This window comes from Giraffa tippelskirchi, chromosome X (assembly GCF_054371585.1).
Source record: "Giraffa tippelskirchi isolate mGirTip1 chromosome X, T2T-mGirTip1v1.2.pri, whole genome shotgun sequence".
Lineage (NCBI taxonomy): Eukaryota > Metazoa > Chordata > Mammalia > Artiodactyla > Giraffidae > Giraffa > Giraffa tippelskirchi.
In genome coordinates, this window is record NC_137289.1 from 95,841,584 (window position 1) to 95,861,823 (window position 20,240).

The window sequence follows — 20,240 nt, forward strand, 5'->3', positions numbered from 1 at the left end:
CATGCTGCAGGACAACTAAGCCCATGCACTGCAACAGTGTATTAAAAAGCAGAGACATTACTTTGCCAACAAAGGTCCGTCTAGTCAAAGCTATGGTTTTTCCAGTAGTCATATATGAATGTGAGAGTTGGACTATAAAGAAAGCTGAGTGCCAAATAATTGATGCTTTTGAACTGTAATGTTGGAGAAGACTCTTGAGAGTCCCTTGGACTGCAAGGAGATCCAACCAGTCCATCCTAAAGGAGCTCAGTCCTGGGTGTTCGTTGGAAGGACTGATGCTGAAGCTGAAACTCCAATACTTTGGCCATCTGATGCTAAGAACTGACTCAATGGAAAAGACCCTAACGCTGGGAAAGATTGAAGGCGGGAGGAGAAGGGGACGACAGAGGATGAGATGACTGGATGGCATCACTTACTCGATAGATATGAGTTTGAGCAAGCCCTGGGTGTTGGTGATGGACAGGGAAGCCTTGTGTGCTGCAGTCCATGGGGTCGAAAAGAGTCAGACACGACTGAGCGACTGAACTGAACTGAATATTTATGGTCAATTATTTCAACAAATGTACTAAGATAATTCAGTGCAAGAAAAAAGTTGATAAATTGGACATCATTAAAATTTAAAATGTTTGTACTTCAAAAGACATGGTTAAGAAAATGAAAAGACAGTGCTTGCTTCAGCAGCACATACATATTAAAACTGGAACAATACAGAAAATATTAGCATGTCCTCTGCACAAAGATGGCATGCAAATTTATGAAGCATTTCATGTTTTTTAAAAATAAAAAAAGTTAGATAGCTAATGGGAATACAGCAATAACATTGCTGTATAACACAGGTAGCTCAACCCTGTGCTCTATGACAACCTAGAGGGGTGAGATGGGGTGGGGATTGGGAGGGAGGGGACATCTGTATACTTACAAATGATTCATGTAGTTGTATGGCAGAAACCAACACAACATTGTAAAGCAATTATCTTCCAATTAAATATAAATTTAAACAATAACAAAGTAATACCCATTAAAATGAAAAAAATTAATTACAGAAATATTTAGCAAGAAGAATAAAAAGTTTACTACCTAAAATTTCTATTGCCCCAGAATAACCACTGTTGAAGACTTGATATATACTCTTCCAGTGTATTTCCAATGAATATTATAAAATAAAAATAAACTTTTCTCAAAAAGACAAACCATAGACTGGAAGAAAATATTTTCAAATCATACGTCTGATAAAGGACTTATATATGGAAAATACAAAGAACTCTTCAAACTCAGTAAGAAGACAGGCCAATTTAAAAATTGGCAAAGGATTTGAGTACACATTTCACCAAAGAAGGTATAGGAATGGCTAATAAGCTAATGAAAATGTAGATACTCAGCATCATTAGTCATTAAGGAAATACAAATTAAAACCACAATAAGATGTCACTACATTCCAAATGGCTATTACCAAAAAGGCAGATAATGCCAAGTGTTGACACAAATGTGGAGAAACTAGAACCCTCATGCATTGCTGATGGGAATTTTAAATGGTACAGTCATTTGGAAAGGAGTTTGACAGGTTTCTTGAAAATTTATTAATAAACTAATCATGTTGTTGTTGTGCTTAGTGACTCCGTCATGTCCGACTCTTTGCAATCCCATAGACTGTAGCCCACAGGGCTCCTCTGTCTATGGGGATTCTCCAGGCAAGAATACTGGAGTGGGTTGTCATGTCCTTCTCCAGGGGAACTTCCCAACTCAGGAATCGAACCAGGGTCTCTTGCATTCCAGGCAGATTCTTTACCAGCTGAGCTACCCTCATACAACCCAGCAATTTCGCTCCTAGGAATCTACTCAAGAGAATAAAAATATGTTCACACAAAGACTTGTATGTGAATAGTTTTAACTTATTTTTTTTCACTATTTATTTATTTATATTGTTGCCTTGGGTCTTAGTTTTATTGCTGCTCAAGGACTCTCTAGTAATGGTGAACAGCCCTGTGGCATGCGGAATCTTCTTAGACCAGGGATTGAACCTGTGTCCCTGTATTTGCAGGCAGATTCTTTACCACTGGACCACCCAGGAAGTCCATTATTTATAGCAGCATTATTCATAAATATGCTTTTGAACTGTGGTGTTGGAGAGGATTCTTGAGACTCCCTTGGACTGCAAGGAGATCCAACCAGTCAATCCTAAAGAAAATCAGTCCTGAATATTCATTGGAAGGACTAATGCTGAAGCTGAAACTCCAATACTTTTGCCATCCAATGCGAAGAACTCATTGGAAAAGACCCTGATGCTGGGAAAGATTGAAGGCGGGAGGAGAAGGGGACGACAGAGAATGAGATGGTTGGATGGCATCACTGACTCGATGAACATGAGTTTGGGCAAGCTTTGGGAGTTGGTGATGGACAGGGAAGCCTGGTGTGCTGCAGTCCATGGGGTCGCAGAGTCGGACACAACTGAGCAACTGAACTGAACTGAACTGATTCATAATAATGAAAGTCTAGGAAGTATCCATATGTCCAGTACTGGTGAATGGATAAACAAAACATGGTATATCCAAGCAATGGATTACTGTCAGCAATAAAAAGGAACAAAATACTGATACATACTACAACATTGATGAGCCTCAAAAATCTTATACAGAGTGAAAGGAGCCAGACAGGCCTACACACTGTATGATTCCATTTATGTGAAATGTCCAGAAAAGGTATCCACAGGGACAGAAAGGCTTTGCCTAGGGCTGGGGATCAGGAGTGGGAAGTGACTACAGGTGGGCTTGAGGGAAATTTTGGATTTGATGAAAAACTTCTGAAACTGGTTCATGATGATGGTTGTATGATTCTGTCAATTTATTTAAAAATCATTGAATTGTATACTTACAATGGGTGAATTTTATGATATGTAAATTATACCTTGATGAAGCTATAACATACATGTACAGACTCAGGAGAGACAGATGGGCTTTATTATCTTGCCCCAGCAGCCATAGCAACACCAACCACAGTGTGTGCTTGGAAGATAAACCAGATGAGAAAACAGGGCTGAGGGCATGGTGCAGCCACCACAGTTCTCTTGACCAAAACTGGTGACTTCCTCAAGGACCTGCTATTAGCACTGTGAGACGCTCTTCTAGGGTTCTTCACAACAAAATATTTCATTTTCTTGACTTGAAATCAGACTTTTCCAGGCCACGGTTTCTGTGCTCTCTGTTTCCCTCCAAATCATCACCAATAACTAGTGAGGTGCAGCCGCAGCAATTTCTTAAACAAGAAGGGATCACAGGTGCTGTTGGGCCTTAATACTATCCAAAAGACCTTTTGTTTGCCTTTGGGAAGAAATTCCCATTTCCCTCAAAAGATCTTCCAAAGTTTTATGACTACCTCCCAAGCTTATTTCCTTTATCTTTCTGGCAGATGATCTGGTACTACAAGATCTGCAAAAGTGGAATTTTCCTTACTTTTCTTTTTTCCTTCCTGCTCAGTCTTTGACATCTTCATCCCCATTCTCGCTTCCTTCTCTGGATCTCTGGAACTCCAGAAGATGACATGGCTAGATTCTGAGATTAGTTCCTTTCTCCTTTTTTTTTCTAATGTGAAATTTTTTTCTTTTTTCACAAAAAGATGGCAAGAATAGTTTGAAGTTGAGGCTCTTTTAGATTGTTAAGGTTCTAACTTGGTAAAAAAAAATTTCTTTTGTGAATATACCTTGTAGGATTTTATTTAGGCCAAGTTCTTAGTACACAGCAACAATAAGTTCCAAATACAATTTCAAAATTAAAGGAGTGTTCCCCCATCTCATCTGGAGGTGGTTTAATGGCACAGACAAGAAAAAAATAGGGACTGCTTCATGAATTTGCATATAATTCTTGAGCAGGGGCCATGCTAATCTTCTCTGCATCATACCAGTTTTAGTATATGTGCTGCCAAAGTGAGCACTAACTTGGTAAATTGAAAGTTGGCCAACCTCTACCCCCTCTCACATGTGTACATACATAGCCATACCTGTTTTGGGGGGAGGGGAGTAGGAGATTCATTAGTCCATCAAAAATTTGACTAGAGTCCATATATTTAAATTATACTTTAAAATGTACATAATATTTATCATAAATACATGATTACATTTATAATAAAGTCACCAATAGTCTCCATACAAACTTTGCAGAAGGCTGGATTCTGCTAAAAGAACAATAGGAAAAATAGTAATAATAGCTGAAAGTTTGGGTTTGTGCCATTGGTTAAATGAAATGACAAGAGGCAATCTTGGAGGAGTGAAGTGAAGAAGAAATGGGAAAAGAAGAAGAAATTGAGCCAGGAGGTACCCAACACCCTACCAAGGTGTCCTGGGGGCAGCAGCAACCTCCCTCCCAGGGCTGAGGGGACTTCTAAGAAAGTAGAATTTATGTGTTCAATTTGTTTTCAGCTGTGTAGCCCAGGGTTATCCTTCTCCTGTGTCCCCACACAGAAAAAGGAACAATAATTCTGGATACAGAGGAATCAAAGCCAGGGGCAGCTACCACGACATTATTTAGGCAGCAGCTGCCAAGAAGTAAAGAACATGTAACATAACAGTAAAAAAAAATGATGATCAGGATGACAGAAAAAAAAAACAATGTAGGAAAACTTGGACTCTTGCCTAAGGGGGCCTTGTTTAATTAACTACATGGGATTTCACCTCAACTGCTTCCATTAAATTTTGTTTTCTGATGGCCTCGTTCCTTGCTTTCTACCTTGTTTTCAAAGTATATGTGTCTCTGCTCAGAATGTGTTAAAAGGAAATAACTTTCTACCTGTATCAGCTCACCTCAGTTCTGTCCTGTATCTTGTACCCTTGTGCCCTTTTCTCAATGAGAAATTTCTGGAGAAGAGAGGCCAGGCCTGTTTCATTATCCTTCCGCATTGCCTGGCAAAGTGGCATGTGCAAAAAGGTATTTAATAAATGTTTTGAAAAACAACTTCTAATCTCTTCAGAATCACTGAAGAACTGCGAGGTTGAATGATGTGGCTGATTAAGGCCTGAAATGGATGCTATTTCTACTGTGAAGATATCAAACAAAGGTCCAATGGTGAGTAAAGGAATTAATCAAAATGATGAATCTTCAGCAAGATCCCAATTCGGTTTCCCCTTGAATTCCAATCAAACACTGACTTTGGTTATTCATTTTCCCAGAAGGTGGCAGCAGGAATCTCTTCTTAAGCCCAGGCATTGCCAAGAGGCACCTATTAGGAGGTCATTCTGAAAAAGGTGATGACAGTTGCAAATTACAGAGCTTCAGCCTTGGCTCTGAGGCGCTGATTTCTTCTCTCTTACCGGAGTATGAAGGGCACAGGGCCTTGGCAAGCAGGAGGAGCAGTGAGATTAATCTACAGCTGTCACCCAAACCAGAAAGCTAGCAACTCACCAGCAGGCTAGGGTCAGGTCTGGGGTAGTCTTGTGTCTCCTCTTTGCCCATACAAAGACCCAAAAGAGAAAAAAACAAAAGAAAAAATGTTGAATGACAAGAATTACTGGTGTCAAACAAATACCATCAAAGACAATTTAAGAACTGCTTATCTGTGTGGGAGATAAGGGCTTCCCAGGTGGTGCTAGTGGTAAAGAACCCACCTGCTGATTCAGGAGACTAAAGGGAAGTGGGTTTGATCCTTGGGTCAGGGAAGACCTCCTAGAGGGGGGCATGGCAACCTACTCCAGTATTCTTGCCTGGAGAATCCCATGAACAGAGGAGCATGGTGGGCTACAGTCCATGGGGTCGCACAGAGTTGGACACAACTGAGCACACACACACCATACAATAGATAATATATCACTCACAGGTAAGAGTGTATTTAGCCTATTCATCCACATCTGACTATAAAGGTATCAGGCTTGATTCCCCAGTTCATAATTTTTTAAAATATTTGTAAAAAATTTTATTTATTTATGGCTGTGCAGGGTCTTTGTTGCTGTGAGGACTTTTGTCTCATTGCGGTGAGTGGGGGCTACTCTCTAGTTGTGGTGTGTGGGCTTCTCATCGTGGTGGCTTCTCTTGTTGTGGAGCATGGGCTCTAGCATGCATGGGCTTCAGTAGTTGCGACATGTGGGCTCAGTAGTTGCAGCTCTCAGGCTGTAGAGTGTGGGTTAAATAGTTGTGGTGCATGGGCTTAGTTGCTCCATAACGTGGAATCTTCCCAGACCAGGGATTGAACCTGTGTCTCCTACATTGGCAGGAGAACTTTTTACCACTGAGCCACCAGGGAAACCCCACCCCCCCAAGTTCATACTTTATATTCATGTGATTGTTTTCATATTTGGACTGAGGAATGAATTTGGACGAACCAGACTTCTATTTGCCTCTTTGCCAATGACATCAGTTGATTTTCCTGCCTCAGCTGGCCTCTATCCACTCTACTTCTAGCTCAGAGGACACTGCATTACCAATCATTGTTTTCTGTATTGTCTCTCTAACTAGCAGTAAAACCACAAAGGCAGAACTCATTAATCTCTGTACATTGCCCCCTAGCCTAGAGGGTTCAGCACTGGGCTTACTGTGGCTTACGGGAGATGATGGGGTTTTGTGGAAACATGGGGAGTGGCCTGCTCATGCATTCATTTATTTACTCATCCCACAGCTATTTCTTTTTTTTTTTCACATTCCTGTTTTTAAATTTTATTTTATTATTTTTTAAGACCAAAACCATTTTGTATTGGGGTATAGCTGATTAACAATGTTGTGATAGTTTTAGGTGAACAGGGAAGGGACTCAGCCATACATACACATGTATCCATTCTCCTCCAAGCCCCCTCCCATCCAGGTTGGCACATAACACTGAGCAGAGTTCTCTGTGCTATACAATAGGCCTTTGTTGGTTATCCATTTTAAATATGGCAATATACACGTGACCTTCCCAAAGTCCTTAACTATCCCTTCCTCCTGGCAACCATGAGTTTGTTTTCTAAGTCCCTACAGCTATTTCTTGAACATCTCCTACATGCTTAAAACTGTAAAATCAAGCCACAAATCTCTTGGCCACTTAGGGATTACAGAGGAGGGACGATGGGGCAAGTCTGGGGGCCACGGGAGCCCACAGGAGAAGCACAGAAGCTGAACTCAGGGTGTCAAGGAAGGAAAGAGATGTTTCAGCTAAAATGCTAAGGATCAATAGGAGGTTGATAGATGAATGAGGTGAGGGGATAGGGAAACTGGGGACTACATTTTAGAAGACACTGCTCAGCTTTATCGGCACTGGCTGTGTGACCCTTAGCAAACCAGTCCCCTAAATTCTCTGAATTTCAGTTTCCTCATTAGTAATATGTGGACAAAAGTAGCTACCTTGTGAGTTGGTTGTGAGGGTAAAAGAAGAGAATGTATATAACCTGTGAGGCAGAACACTTTGAACAACAGATGTTCAAGAGACATCTCGGGCAGTAGAGATGCCCGAGTAATTAATCAGATCAATCCCCTGTATTAAAGTGGGGACAGAGCTGTTATATGGGGGCAAATATTCAGCCTGAGATCCAATTCACTTTAGCTCTGCGAACTTGAGTCAACTAAGGGTGAACCAAGAAGGCATCAAGTGTTCAGCTGTCGGTGACAACTGACGAAACCAGTAGATGGTAACTATAGTTGCCATCAGATGCCAAATAATTTTATTTCAGAAATGACCAAAAGGAAAACTCATCCTGAAGTTTCGAATTCATGGCTACAGGGACACAGTCCGGAAACCTCTACCATGAGACTTGGGAAAGTGAGGCTGATGGTGCTCTGGTCGGTTTAGTTACCACCTCCCCTCACCGGCTGAAGATTCACATTCTAATAAAAGGGCAGATTTGGTGTTTAAGGTCCTAAATCTCCCTGTGTGCAAGTGGCCAGATCAGATCTACTCAAGCAGGGAACTGCTCAATCCGGTGCCTAAAATAGAATCAAGTTACTGAGACTCAGAAATCCCTCATTTTTGCTGAGTTAGCCGAGTTTAGGAAACATAGTTACCTGGATTTTAGAACTTGCCTTCTTCTTCTCTTTTGCCACACCACGTGGCATGTGGGATTTGAGTTCCCCGACCAGGGACTGAACCTGAGCCCCCTGCATTGGAAGCATGCAGTCTTAACCACTAGACCATCAGGGAAGTCCCATTAACCAGATTTTAAAAGACACAATGCTGTAATGATGTTTTTAGAATGAGATAGTGGTTGCCAGGGGCTGGAGGGAGGGAAGGGGTCACTGGAAAAAATCGGGAGATGTTGGTCAAAGGGTACAAAAGTCCAATTATGAGATGAATAAGTTCTAGAGATCTCATGTACAGTGGTGTGGTGGCTATAGTAACCTACTGTATTGTAATACTTGAAATTTACTAAGAGAGTAGATCTTAAATATTCTCACCACACATAGATACACACACAGAGTAACTTCTATGAGGTGATGAGTGTGTTAACTAACTTGACTGTGGTATAAAATAGATGCATAGATCAATGAAACAGAATAGCGAGCCCGGAAATAAACCCATACATATACACTCAATTAATTCATGACAAAGGAACTAAGAATATAAAATGGGGGAAGGACAGTCTCTTCAATAAATGGTGTTGGGAAAACTGGATATCCACAAGCAAAAGATGAAACTAGACCAATATCTTACACTACACACAAAAATTAACTCAAATGGATTGAAGAAATGCAAGGCCTGAAACCATAAAACTCCTAGAAGAAAACAAAAGTAGTAAGTCCTTGACATCAGTCTTGGAAATGATTTTTTGGATCTGACTCCAAAAGCAAAAATAAACAAGTGGGACTACATCAAAAAAGTTTCTGCACAATAAAGGAAACCATTGACAAAATGAAAAAGTCAGCCTATGGAATGGGAGAAAATATTTGCAAATTACGTATCTGATAAAGGGTTAATACCCAAATATATAAAGAATTTATACAACTCAATAGCAAAACACCAAACAATCCAATTTAAAAATGGAAAGAAGATCTGAATAGACATTTTTCTAAAGAAGAGATTCAGATAGCCAACAGGTACATGAAAGGATGCTCAACATCACTAATCATCAGGGAAATGCAAATCAAAACCATAGTGAGATACTACCTCACTCACATCTGTCAGAATGCATATCATCAAAAAGACAAGAAATAGGGACTTCCCTGGCAGTCCAGTGGTTAAGACTCTGTCCTTCCACTGCAGGGGGTGTGAGTTCAATCCCTGGTCTGGGAACTAAGATCCCACACACAAAAAAATTTTTTTTAAAGACAAGAAAGAACAAGTGTTGGTGAGGATGTGGAAAAAAGGGAACCCTTGTGCACTCTTGGTGGGAATGTAAATTGGTGCAGCCACTATGGAAAATCATATGGAAGTTTCTCAAAAAGTTAAAATTAGAACCATCATGTGATCCAGCAATTCCAAAATGAGAACATTGATTTGAAAAGATATATACACGCCTCTGTTAACTGCAGCATTATTTGCAATAGCCAAGACATGGAAACAGTCTAGGTATCTATCGATGGATGAATGGATAAAGAAGATGTGGTACATATATACACAATGGACTGTTACTCAGCTATAAAGAATGAAATCTTGCTATTTGCAACAACATGGATGGACCTTAAGGGTAATATGCTAAGTTAAAAAAGTCAGACAGAGAAAGACAAATACTGTTTGATTTCCCATATATGTGGAGTCTGAAAAACAAATGAACAAACCAAACCAAACCAAACTAAACTCACGGATACAGAGAATAGATAAGTGGTTGCCAGAGGGACTGAAAGTTGGAGGGTTGACAAAGGAGGTCAAGAGGTATAAACTTCCGGTTATAAAATAAATAAGTCATGCGGATATAATGTGCAGCATGGTGACTATAATCAATAATATTGTATTGCATGTTTGAAAGTTGATAAAAGTAAAATCTTGTAAATCTTAGAAGTTCTCATCCCAAGAAAAAACATTTCATAATTTTATATGGTGACAGATGGTAACTAGATTTATTGTGGTGATCATTTTTCAGTGTATACAAATATCCAATTATTGTATGCCTGAAAATAATATAATGTTATATGTCAATTATATCTTAATAAAAATGTTTCTTGAATAAATGAATTCTAATTGGACAGATCTAATACATTCTATAAATTTTACAGGTATTCCTCTCCTGCCTAAGATGGAATCTCAAACTCTTGTGTGAAATCCTCATTGAATTATTTTAAAAGAATAATTTGGTATCGAGGATGGGGTATCCAATCACTTTGATCAGTCCACAAAAATAGGCTTTACCCCTTGAGGCCCCTGACCAATCTATGGTTCTACATCCACACAAATATGCACACATCTATCTGTGTGAGTGTGCCTGTAAAGTATATACACACACATGTTTGTCTGAGAAGAGCCATATAAAGATCTCATAGCATTAGCTGAGTTTCTGGAGGTTTCTCATCCTTGTGGTTCAGCTTTTCCTCTGTCAAGTGGGAATGTGTTTCAGTTTCCTGTTTCAATGAAGGTTTTACAAGGATTACTATGATATCATTTTCCTGAATGAAAAATGTCACTTGACCAGAGGGAATAAATTTGAGGAATTGAAAGGCTGGAAGCGGAGAGTTTACATCTCAAGACAGTATTGTTAGCATGTAAGCCTTTATGTTGATCAAAAACAAACCTACTCACTGCTTAATCAAAATGTGGCATGGAAAAATCCTAGCCTGAAATTCAGTGCTCATTTGAGCAGAGAAATAAAAGACCTTTTTAATAACATTCATTAGAGAATGTTTTTGAAAGTTTGGCAGAAGTCATACGAAGGGATTTCCTCTCACACAATGCCAACAAGTTGCTGATGGAGATTAACAATATGGATTTGGTTTAAAATCAAGTGAAAAATCTGACTACTCTTGGCAGTGGAAAGAATTCTGTAATAGCTTGGGCAAATATATTGAAATATCCAGGCAATTTTTCGTGCATTTTTCATAACAGCTGATTGTGGTTTTTGTTTTGTTTTTGGCAATTCTGCACAGCTTGTGGGATCTCAGTTCCCTGCCCAGGGGTTGAACCCAGGCCCTGTCAGTGAAAGTCCAGAATCCTAACCACTAGGCAACCAGGGAACTCCCTATTTGTGTGTTTTAAAATGATAATGAGTGACTATAATAATAAACAGTGAGTTGTTTGAGATTTGTAGGATTATAAAGCGATTTTCTGTTAAAAATTTAATAAATGCATGATTGATTTTCATCATGAACCAAAATATTATAAGATTATATGCTTCAGTAATATGTAAAATGATCTTTCCCCGATATAAACATTTGATAATCAGAAACATTAAGAGACAGGAGTAGTGATAGACTACTGACTTTGGATCTGGGGAAAGCTCCCAGTCACGAGCCTGGAATGTCTTCTCTGCTTGTGTGTGGGAGCTCCCTGGCCTAGGGACAAGAACTGGTCCTTTGGCTGCCCAAACAGAATTTGCCCTTTAGGAATATCATCGGGTTCACTCAGCCCTAGCCAAGGAGAGAATGCTGTGTCAGCTTGGTTACTATTTCAAAGCAAAGGACTGTAAAACATAGCAGCTTTGAATTACAACAGTGTATTTTCTCACAATCCTGGCAATTTGAGCTGGGATTGGCTGGTGGTTCCACTCTTGGACTTCCCTCTGCTCAACCATGTTGCTGCAGTGAACTGGAGGATAGGCTGGGCTGGAAGTTTCAATGGCCTTGATCACATGCCCGGCATTGGTGCCAGCTGTTGGCAGGGGTGCTTTGGTTCTCTGTCCACTCCCTCTTATTCTCCAGACCAGCTTCCTCACATGGAGGGCTCAGCGCAGCATTGCACTAGGGCCCAGACAGATGCTGCAAGGTCACTTGAGGCCTAGGCTCTAAATTTCACGTGATGGCAGTTCTGTTGCATGCTGTTGGCCAAAGCACAGGCTCAAGGGGTGAGGAAATAGACTCCGCCTCTGAATGGGGAGATGCAAAGTCCCATTGCCAGAGGACATAACAACAGACAAGGGAGGAATGTTGGCAGCCATCTATATTTATCTGCTTGGGCTATCATAATGGAGTACCGTGGACTAGTTGGCTTAAACAACAGAAAAGTATTTTCTCAGTTCTGGAGGTTGGAAGTCCAAGATTAAGATGTTGGCAGGTTTGGTTCCTGAGGCCTCTCTCCTTGAAAGGCTGCCTCCTTTAACAATGGCTGCCTCTTCACCATGCCCTCATGTGGCCTTTTCTCTGTGTACATGAATCCCTGGTGTCTCTCCCTCTTCTTATAAAAACACTAGTTCTATTGGATTGGGGTCCCATTAAGATTACATTTAACCTTAATTACCTTTTTTTTTTATTCCAAAAGCACTGGTTTTATTTATACAGAGTCCTAACCATTTCAGTGGCAGCAAGAGTGGGAGAAGTTCCTTTTTCAATCGAGGGGCCCACAAAATGTTGGTCTGTTGTTACCAAACACACAGGCAAGTGGCGTCACGGATTTGGTAAACTAACTACAGTGTCTAGTCTCTCTCTGCTAGAGCAACAAGGTGAGCGTCAATCTCTGCTTCTGTAAGAATCCTGAATTTAGGATTTTCGACTGTAACTACTCCAACTTCTATTTCTGAAGGTTTGAAATCAATTGATAGAACAGTAGACAGGCATGTAATCGCAGTTTCCACTGTCTGTTCAAAGGTCCAATCAAATTTCTTCTTTACTTTTTTTTCAAGGAAGCTGGTTGACTCAGTTTGTTTAACTCCTGCTGCAGTTGCTTTAAACCCACAGTAGTAACCTGCAGGATCACACTTGTACACCTGAGGGCCTTGTTCTTCATCTATACCAATTAAAATCATACAACAACCAAGAGGCCTCATTTCAGCATTCTGTGTGTAGACCTGAGAAATATCAGTGATTCTTTTACACAGCATGTCCACGGGAATTTCACCATACTTGTATTTCCAATTAGCTGCCTCATAGCGTGCCCTCTGTACCTGGGATCTACTGTCAGCTGTCATTCCTGTCATCACACAGCCAATGTTTTCAGTTATCTTGAATAAGTGAGTCACTGTGCTGGAATCCAGTAATTTGTCAGGTACTTTCTTCTGTGTGACAATTACTGCACAGTCTTTCCCTCTGACAGCTACTGATGTAAGGCCTCCCTGGTTAATAGCCTTAAAAGCATATTCAACTTGGTAGAGCCGTCCCTCGGGAGAAAAAATGGTAATGTGTCGGTCAAAACCAGCGCTGGAACCCCGGGACATGGTGCACCGCTATTTCAAGCACAATCTCGGGCCCCGTAGCTCCCGCACCAGGCGTACAAGCCCCTCCGGAAGTTGCTACGACTGCTTCTGGGGCATTGGCCCTTAATTACCTTCTTAAAGGCCCCATCTCCAAATACAGTCACACTAGGGGAAATCGATGGACATGAGTTTGAGCAAGCCCTGGGAGTTGGTGATGGACAGGGAACCCTGGTATGCTTCAGTCCATGGGGTAGCGAAGAGTCGGACACGACTGAGCGACTGAACTGAGTGCCTAAGCATACAGGACCTTCATGGGTATCACAGATATTCAGAACTTTATGGAGGGAGGAGAGATTCTGTTAAGTAACTGGCCTCACTCATTTCCAAATATCTGGCACTGCTATAATTATTTTATAATTAAAAAATTTACACAAAGAGTTCATCTATCTTTGATAAGACTATTACTAGTTATTAGGAAAAAACTTTGAAAAGATTAGTGTTTTTCTCTTTTTTTAATCCCTGCCCCCCACAGTGTCCTGGGCCTGCAACTTGCCACCGCATTCCACTTGCCCCCACACCCAGCTGCCTAAATATTTTTAAACATTGACAAAGTACCTTTCAGTCATAAATCAAAGAAAATAAAAAAGCTTTATTTCTTTAAAAGATTTAGTGGGGACTTCCCTGGCAGTCCAGTGGTTAAGACTCCATGCTCCCCCTGTAGGGTGTGTGGTTCAATCCCTGGTGGCAGAATTAAGATCCCACATGCCATGCATGGCAGCCAAAAAACAAAAAAAAGAATTTTGCTTTGATTTTAAAAGACCATTGTTAGTAATGAATAACTTTTTAAAGCTTCCTGTCCAACTTCTAACACACAAGCTATGCTAACACTATGTATATGTGCATCTTTATCGCCCAGTTTTCTGAAGACTCTTGATCATAAGATTGTAAACACACACATTGGGTTCTCCCATAGTTGCCAAACTTAGCCAATTAAATAAAAAACAAAAGCTTTTCTCTTCAAGTTGCCTGTAGTCAAGGTATAAACAAGTTGATAATGATGGAATTGGAAAAATTAAAGGGCTATAGACATAGTGCATGCTATATTTTTGGAGCTGTTATTTTCAATAAAAAAGCATTTTATTTTATTCAAATAGGCTCATCTTTTTGTTCAAAAGCTAAAGATCTCTGTCTTCTTTAATTATATCACTTTGGGGTACATTTCCGTAATAGAGACTATATAGTTTATTACATATTGGGTTATACCATTACTGCAAGTACCCAAACAAAGACAATGCACCCGTCACTAACTATGGACCCTGAGTGGAGATACTAAATTGAAGTACAGATATTACAAATCCAGCCACCATCAGAAAGAAGCATTCAGGGATGACCAAGTGCCCACAATTCAACCGACCCTTTCATTTGTTCTACCCAGCACCCCAAACACCCATACACACACTTAAAATAACAATCTTTCTAGGATCAGAATGGATATAAAGGCCAGCTTGTGTTTTCAGCAGTGGAGGCAGTGCTGGACATAGACGTAGAGTTTCCAAACAAATTAAGGGAAATCTGTCCTATTCGGTGAAAGCAGAGGACTCAGAGCTCAGCCTTCCTAAAATTGGGAGCTCTATGTAAAATTAGCAACAGTTTTCTCCTGGGAATTCCTCTGTGGTCCAGTGGTTAGGACTCCGCACTTTCACTGCTGAGGGCCCAGGCTCAATCCCTGGCCAGGGAATCCTGCAAGCCACTCAGTGCAGCAAAAAAATAAATTAATAAAAAACATAAAAACAGTCCCTTCTCTTTCAGCATGTGACTGACCAAGAGCAGTGATCTGAGGCCTCACTACTCCATCTATATCATCCATATCTATACCCTTATGAACCATGTATTTATTTATAGATATTATATATATTTATAATGTATGTAACTTAGTGACTAAACCACCAATCTATATTTATATTTTAATTTATATGTGTGCACACATGCTAAGTCATGTCTGATTCTTTGAGACCCCATGGACTGTAGCTCACCAGGCTCTGCTGTCCATGGGATTTTCCAGGCGAGAGTATTGGAGTGGGTTGCCATTTCCTCAGGCAATGGCAACCCACTCCAGTACTCTCGCCTGGAAAATCCCATGGATGGAGGAGCCTGGTAGGCTGCAGTCCATGGCATTGCGAAGAGTTGGACACGACTGAGCGACTTCACTTTCACTTTTCACTTTCATGCACTGGAGAAGGAGAGGGCAACCCACTCCAGTGTTCTTGCCTGGAGAATCCCAGGGACAGGGGAGCCTGGTGGGCTGCCATCTATGGGGTCACACAGAGTCGGACACAACTGAAGCGACTTAGCAGCAGCAGCAGCAGCAGCAGCAGCAGCAGCAGCCATTTCTTCCTCCAAGGGAGTCTTGCCCACTCAGGGATTGAACCCAGGTGTCCTGCATCTCCAGCATTGGCAGGTGGATTCTTTACCACTATGCCACCTGGGAAGCCCTTAATTTACATATATAATATAAAAATTGCAGATTTTAAAGTAAGTAACTGGCTATACTGACTATGATGTATATTAAATAACACATCAATCATAGCAATCCTGTCCCGTCTGAGAAGGCCTAATGCTCCGAAACCATCACTTTGCACACTGAATACTGGGTAAAGTGTATTCTCTTAAACACCTTTTGTCAAAAGCCTCGCTGTTAGGGCTTTTAACTGCTGTAAACTTGTTGCTGAAACTCAGCCTCTGTTCACCAGTGCCAAATAGGAACAGGGAGACAGAGTTTTGGGTGAAGTAGAAAAGAATAGTTTCTTTTATTCTTTTGCCAGGCAAAGGGGGCCACAGTGGGCTAATGCCCTGAAGACCCTGTGACCCAGCCTGGGGAGGGTACTAAGGAGTTCTATAGTGTTCAAGGAGCAGGGCATGATCAGCTCGTGGGCAGTTCTTGGATTGGTTGGCATCAAGGTGACATTTCAAGCATTATCAACCTTCTGGTTTCAGCCAGTCTAGGGTCTGTGTTTTTGCGGTCAGCAGTTTTCATCTGGTGTGTGGGGGGGTGTCTGCTTCCTGTAAAAACAACTTAGGAATGTGTATCAGGCCTTTATCTCTATCCTTCAGGGAACTGGGAGTTTGGGTGATTCTGTTATGTGGCAGAATTATAGTCTAAATTGTTACCAGTTCCTTAGCCAAACAGCTATCCTTTGTTTCTAAATCTTCACATTTCTCAATCATTGACTCAGGTCAGCATTTTACTTCAAAAGACAAGGCCATAGAGGTTTGAACACAGTTTCAAACTTTGTACCGGTTTTGTCAGGAGTAAAGTTAATGATTTTAGTACATCATATTCAAAGACTACAAGATGTCACTCTGCAATTTATAGTCTTAGGAGAGCCAGACACCCCCACTGTACCCATCCCACTGTGGCAGAATTTATTTTATTAAGTAACTTCTGAGAGTTTTCCTAAAACCCATAGAATGCTTTCTATTTTGAGTAAACTAGAGAATAAAGGGATGCCGAACCACTTGGCACACGCACTGAAAACCCTGAAAGTGAAAGTCACTCAGTCGTGTCCGTGTGGCCCCATGGACTATACAGTTCATGGAATTCTCCAGGCCAGAATACTGGAATGGGTAGCCCTTCCCTTCTCCAGGGGATCTTCCCAACCCAGGGATTGAACTGCGGTCTCCTGAATCGCAGGCGGATTCTTTACCAACTGAGCTACTTAGGGAAGCCCACCGAAAACCCTAGTGGGTGAGTTACAGAATTTACGATTGTATCACCCAGTGCAGCAGGCGTCCTGATGTGTGATCTTACTAACCCTCCAGCAGTAAACACCACCTTCTACCCTTCTACTCTTGAACAATCTGAACCTCTGGGGCAGTATTCGAATCCACCACCCAAAAGCCTCAAAGCCGGCTTTTAAGCGGCTCGGCACACTGGTCTGGCATCCACTGCGCATGTCCCCGAACCATAACCAATGGGAGCCCCGAGCGCTGGAGCGGAGGCGGGGCCATGTTATTCTCTGAACCCTTGCAGCTTCAAGAATGGCAAGGGCGAGAATTCGGTCATCGACCAATCAGAGCCCGTAGCGGTCCTGCTCTCCCCACCCGTAGGCCAATTGCCAGCTCCGGTGCATTGCGAGCGGCTACGAAATTAAGGAATGGAGCGGGTGGTGGAAGTAGTTAAGATGGCTGATATGAGAGAGGCTGAGGATGGGACCCCAGAGAGAGGCTCGTCCAAAGTGGGTGAGAAGCAGGAGATCTTGGGACTAGCAGGATTGCGACACTCCACTCTCCATTAGGGAACGAGGCAGCCATCGCATCCCTCCCCCACAAGTAAAATTGTATGTTGCAAGACGGCCACCCTCTCCACAGTGGTATGATCCTGGACGGACTGCTCCATTTTGCGTTCCTCCCCTTTCCCGCAGTCGTCAATTCCAGACTGCGGCGCTAACCGCCCTGAGCTCACACTGTCAAGGTGTGGGCGGCCCTTGGGACCCACTGACCAGAAGGTGGACTCTCTTAAGAGTCTCACACAGACTCGGTTGTGGACCCTTCTGAGTGGGAAATAGGCAGTTGGGGTCACAGATCGGGGTAGGGGTTAGGAAGTACCCATTTAGGGAGAGCTGGTGGTGATTCTGAGGCTGTGATCAGTGTAGGGACTAGGGGACCTTTGGCTGCCTGGCTGGTCCGAGATGAGTAGCACAAACCTAGAAGGGAAGGAGAGAGCTGGCTGGCACCGTGTTTTCCCACGCAGGTGAGAGGAGTAGGGCAGGAAACGTGGTGGGTGGGACCTCTGAGGTTGATGGGGAAGGGCCCTAGAAGAGTGTGACTGGGCCCACACAATGGATCTCCGAGATGGGCTTTGCAGCACGGAAAAGTAGGGAAAGGGCAGAGAGAAGGTGGCCATGTTCTGGGTCTCTAGATATCCACCAATGGCGGTGGGACTTGAATGTCTAATGGAGGAGGGTGAGAAGAGGATTGGAGCAGGAGTGGGGAGAATGCTAGGCTGAGGGAAGGATAGTGCCTTTATCCAAGTTATTCAACCATTTCATGAAAACAAACAATGCATAATTATAACATGTTAAGCTCTGTCCTCATCACTTGACATGAATTATCTCATTTAAATCTTCACAACAGTCTTAACTGCTAGTGTTATCCACTTTATGGGTGAGAGAACTAAGGCACTGAGAGGTTACCAGACTTTAAACAGCTGATAAGTGCCAGAGGCAGGTTGTAAGGCTCAAGAATCTGCCTCTATTCACTGAGCAGTTCTTATCCCTACAGGTGTCTCTGCTTTTCCGTGCAAGCCCTGTCCTCTCTCAACCCCAACCAGGACTAGAAATCAGCCCCTCTCCTAAAATATCCCTTTGGCTGTAGCACCAGTGAACAGTGTAGACATCTCTGTGGGAGGGTCTGGCTCTTGCACACTCGAAGCTGTTTTTCTTCCCTCTCCCCGGGCAGGGAGGTGAAGGTGGGAGGCAGTGGGAAGAGGGCAATAAGTCACAGCATAGGTAACTAGACCATATAGTGATTATTCAACAAATACTGATTGAGCTTCTGCATGCAGGGTCTTGTGCTAGGAGGTGGGGATATGGCAATGAACAAGACAGACTAGAGTCTGGTTCCTGCCTGCCCTAGGAGTGTGTTTTGGGAATTCCTGGTAGGCAGACTTTGGTTATTGCAATGATGGGGATGTTTTGGCATTGAACAGGCAGGGGCCTGAGATGCTGGGGGACAGTCCCACACCACCAAGACTTGTAACATCCATGAATGTCATTCTAGGGTGGTAAAAAGAGGCTTCCCAAAATATTTCTTATGAAAAGGGTGCATTGTATCCGAGGGTTGGGAACTGCTGTTTCCTTAAGCTAGTCCCAGGAAGCACCACTTAATCCAGGGTAAGGAGGAGCACAAGGGCAGGAAGGAAAGGGGAGAAGAAGGACCAGGGTGTGCAAGAAAACCCTCATGTCTTCTCACTGACAGTGTCTTATTACCTACTCAGGATTTAGGCATGGCAATGGGGATCTTTAAGCAACATCGGATCCCCCCGCTTCTCCTGCCTTGAGACTTCCCTGGCGGTTCAGTGGTTAAGACTTCACTTTCCAGTGGAGGGGGTGCAGGTTCAATCCTTGGTTGGGGAGCTAAGATCCCACATACCTCTCGGCCAAAAAACAAAAACATAAAAAACAGAGGCAATATTGTAACAAATTCAAAAAGACTTTTAAAATGGTCCATTAAAAAAAATCTTAAAAAAAAGCAGTATCCCCTCAAAATAAAGCAAAATATGCACAAGATATAAACAGGAAATATCTCTCCATCTGGTGATCCCTGGGAGTTTGGCAGAGTTTGGGGTTGATGGGAGAGCATCAGGTGGGTGCAAGTCATTGGGCTTATCATGGTTCTTGGGGGTTCCTGGGTATTCACTGGATTACTAAGAAGTAAGTTAGAAAGTCTACTCCCTGCTGTGGTGGACTGACTTGTGTGGTAAGTAGTCAATCCACTTTCCTGCTGAGAACAACTGAAAAAGCTGGATTAGGGTTTTTGTTCTTTTTAAATCTATTTGAAGTTCCAGGTGAGCAAATTACCTTTGAGGTCATCACCTCACCAAATACTGTCATCCAGTGCAGAGAAGCAAGCGTCGAAGGGAACACATAACAGTAAAATAAACCAGCTCCAAATTATTAATGCAGGCCAACAGAGCAATCCAATAATCTGAATAAGATTTAAAATGACCATAAAATGTTTAATGAATCACTGTATTCCAGGCTGAGGAAACTCATTGTATTAGGGACAAAAATAATAAAAATAAATCTACTTAGTTTTTTTATTTGGAGAAAAATATAAATTTTAAACTTGTCTGCTCCTTAGAAGTAAGAACATGAAATATACAACTTTTACATATCAATTTACAAAATCACCAGCAAATGTACCAGAGGTTTAAAATCCCCTGAAATAGACTTGAAGGGGACAGATCTAGGAGCAGAGAAAGAAGGAAAACAAAAGAACAAAGTAGCAGAAGAATTTCATCCCGGGCGCCTTGTGGCATTTTAGAGTTTAGGAACCATTTCTCACAAAACTGGCCTCAGCT

General features: G+C 42.0%; 3 non-coding genes and 1 pseudogene across 4 annotated transcripts; 2 read left to right on the forward strand and 2 right to left on the reverse strand.

Annotated features, from left to right (window-relative positions):
• Positions 1–665: 665 nt before the first annotated feature.
• Positions 666–774, forward strand: LOC145537256 (U6 spliceosomal RNA). The gene has a single exon (XR_014076286.1). It is a non-coding gene; the product is annotated as a U6 spliceosomal RNA (small nuclear RNA).
• Positions 775–3,817: 3,043 nt separating this feature from the next.
• Positions 3,818–3,924, reverse strand: LOC145537243 (U6 spliceosomal RNA). The gene has a single exon (XR_014076274.1). It is a non-coding gene; the product is annotated as a U6 spliceosomal RNA (small nuclear RNA).
• An 8,344-nt stretch (positions 3,925–12,268) lies between these two features.
• LOC145536818 (proteasome subunit alpha type-6 pseudogene) lies at positions 12,269–13,204 on the reverse strand (annotated as a pseudogene). The gene has a single exon (XR_014076023.1). The product of XR_014076023.1 is annotated as a proteasome subunit alpha type-6 pseudogene (transcript).
• Positions 13,205–14,824: 1,620 nt separating this feature from the next.
• On the forward strand, positions 14,825–14,898 carry TRNAE-UUC (transfer RNA glutamic acid (anticodon UUC)). The gene has a single exon. It is a non-coding gene; the product is annotated as a tRNA-Glu (tRNA).
• Positions 14,899–20,240: the final 5,342 nt, after the last annotated feature.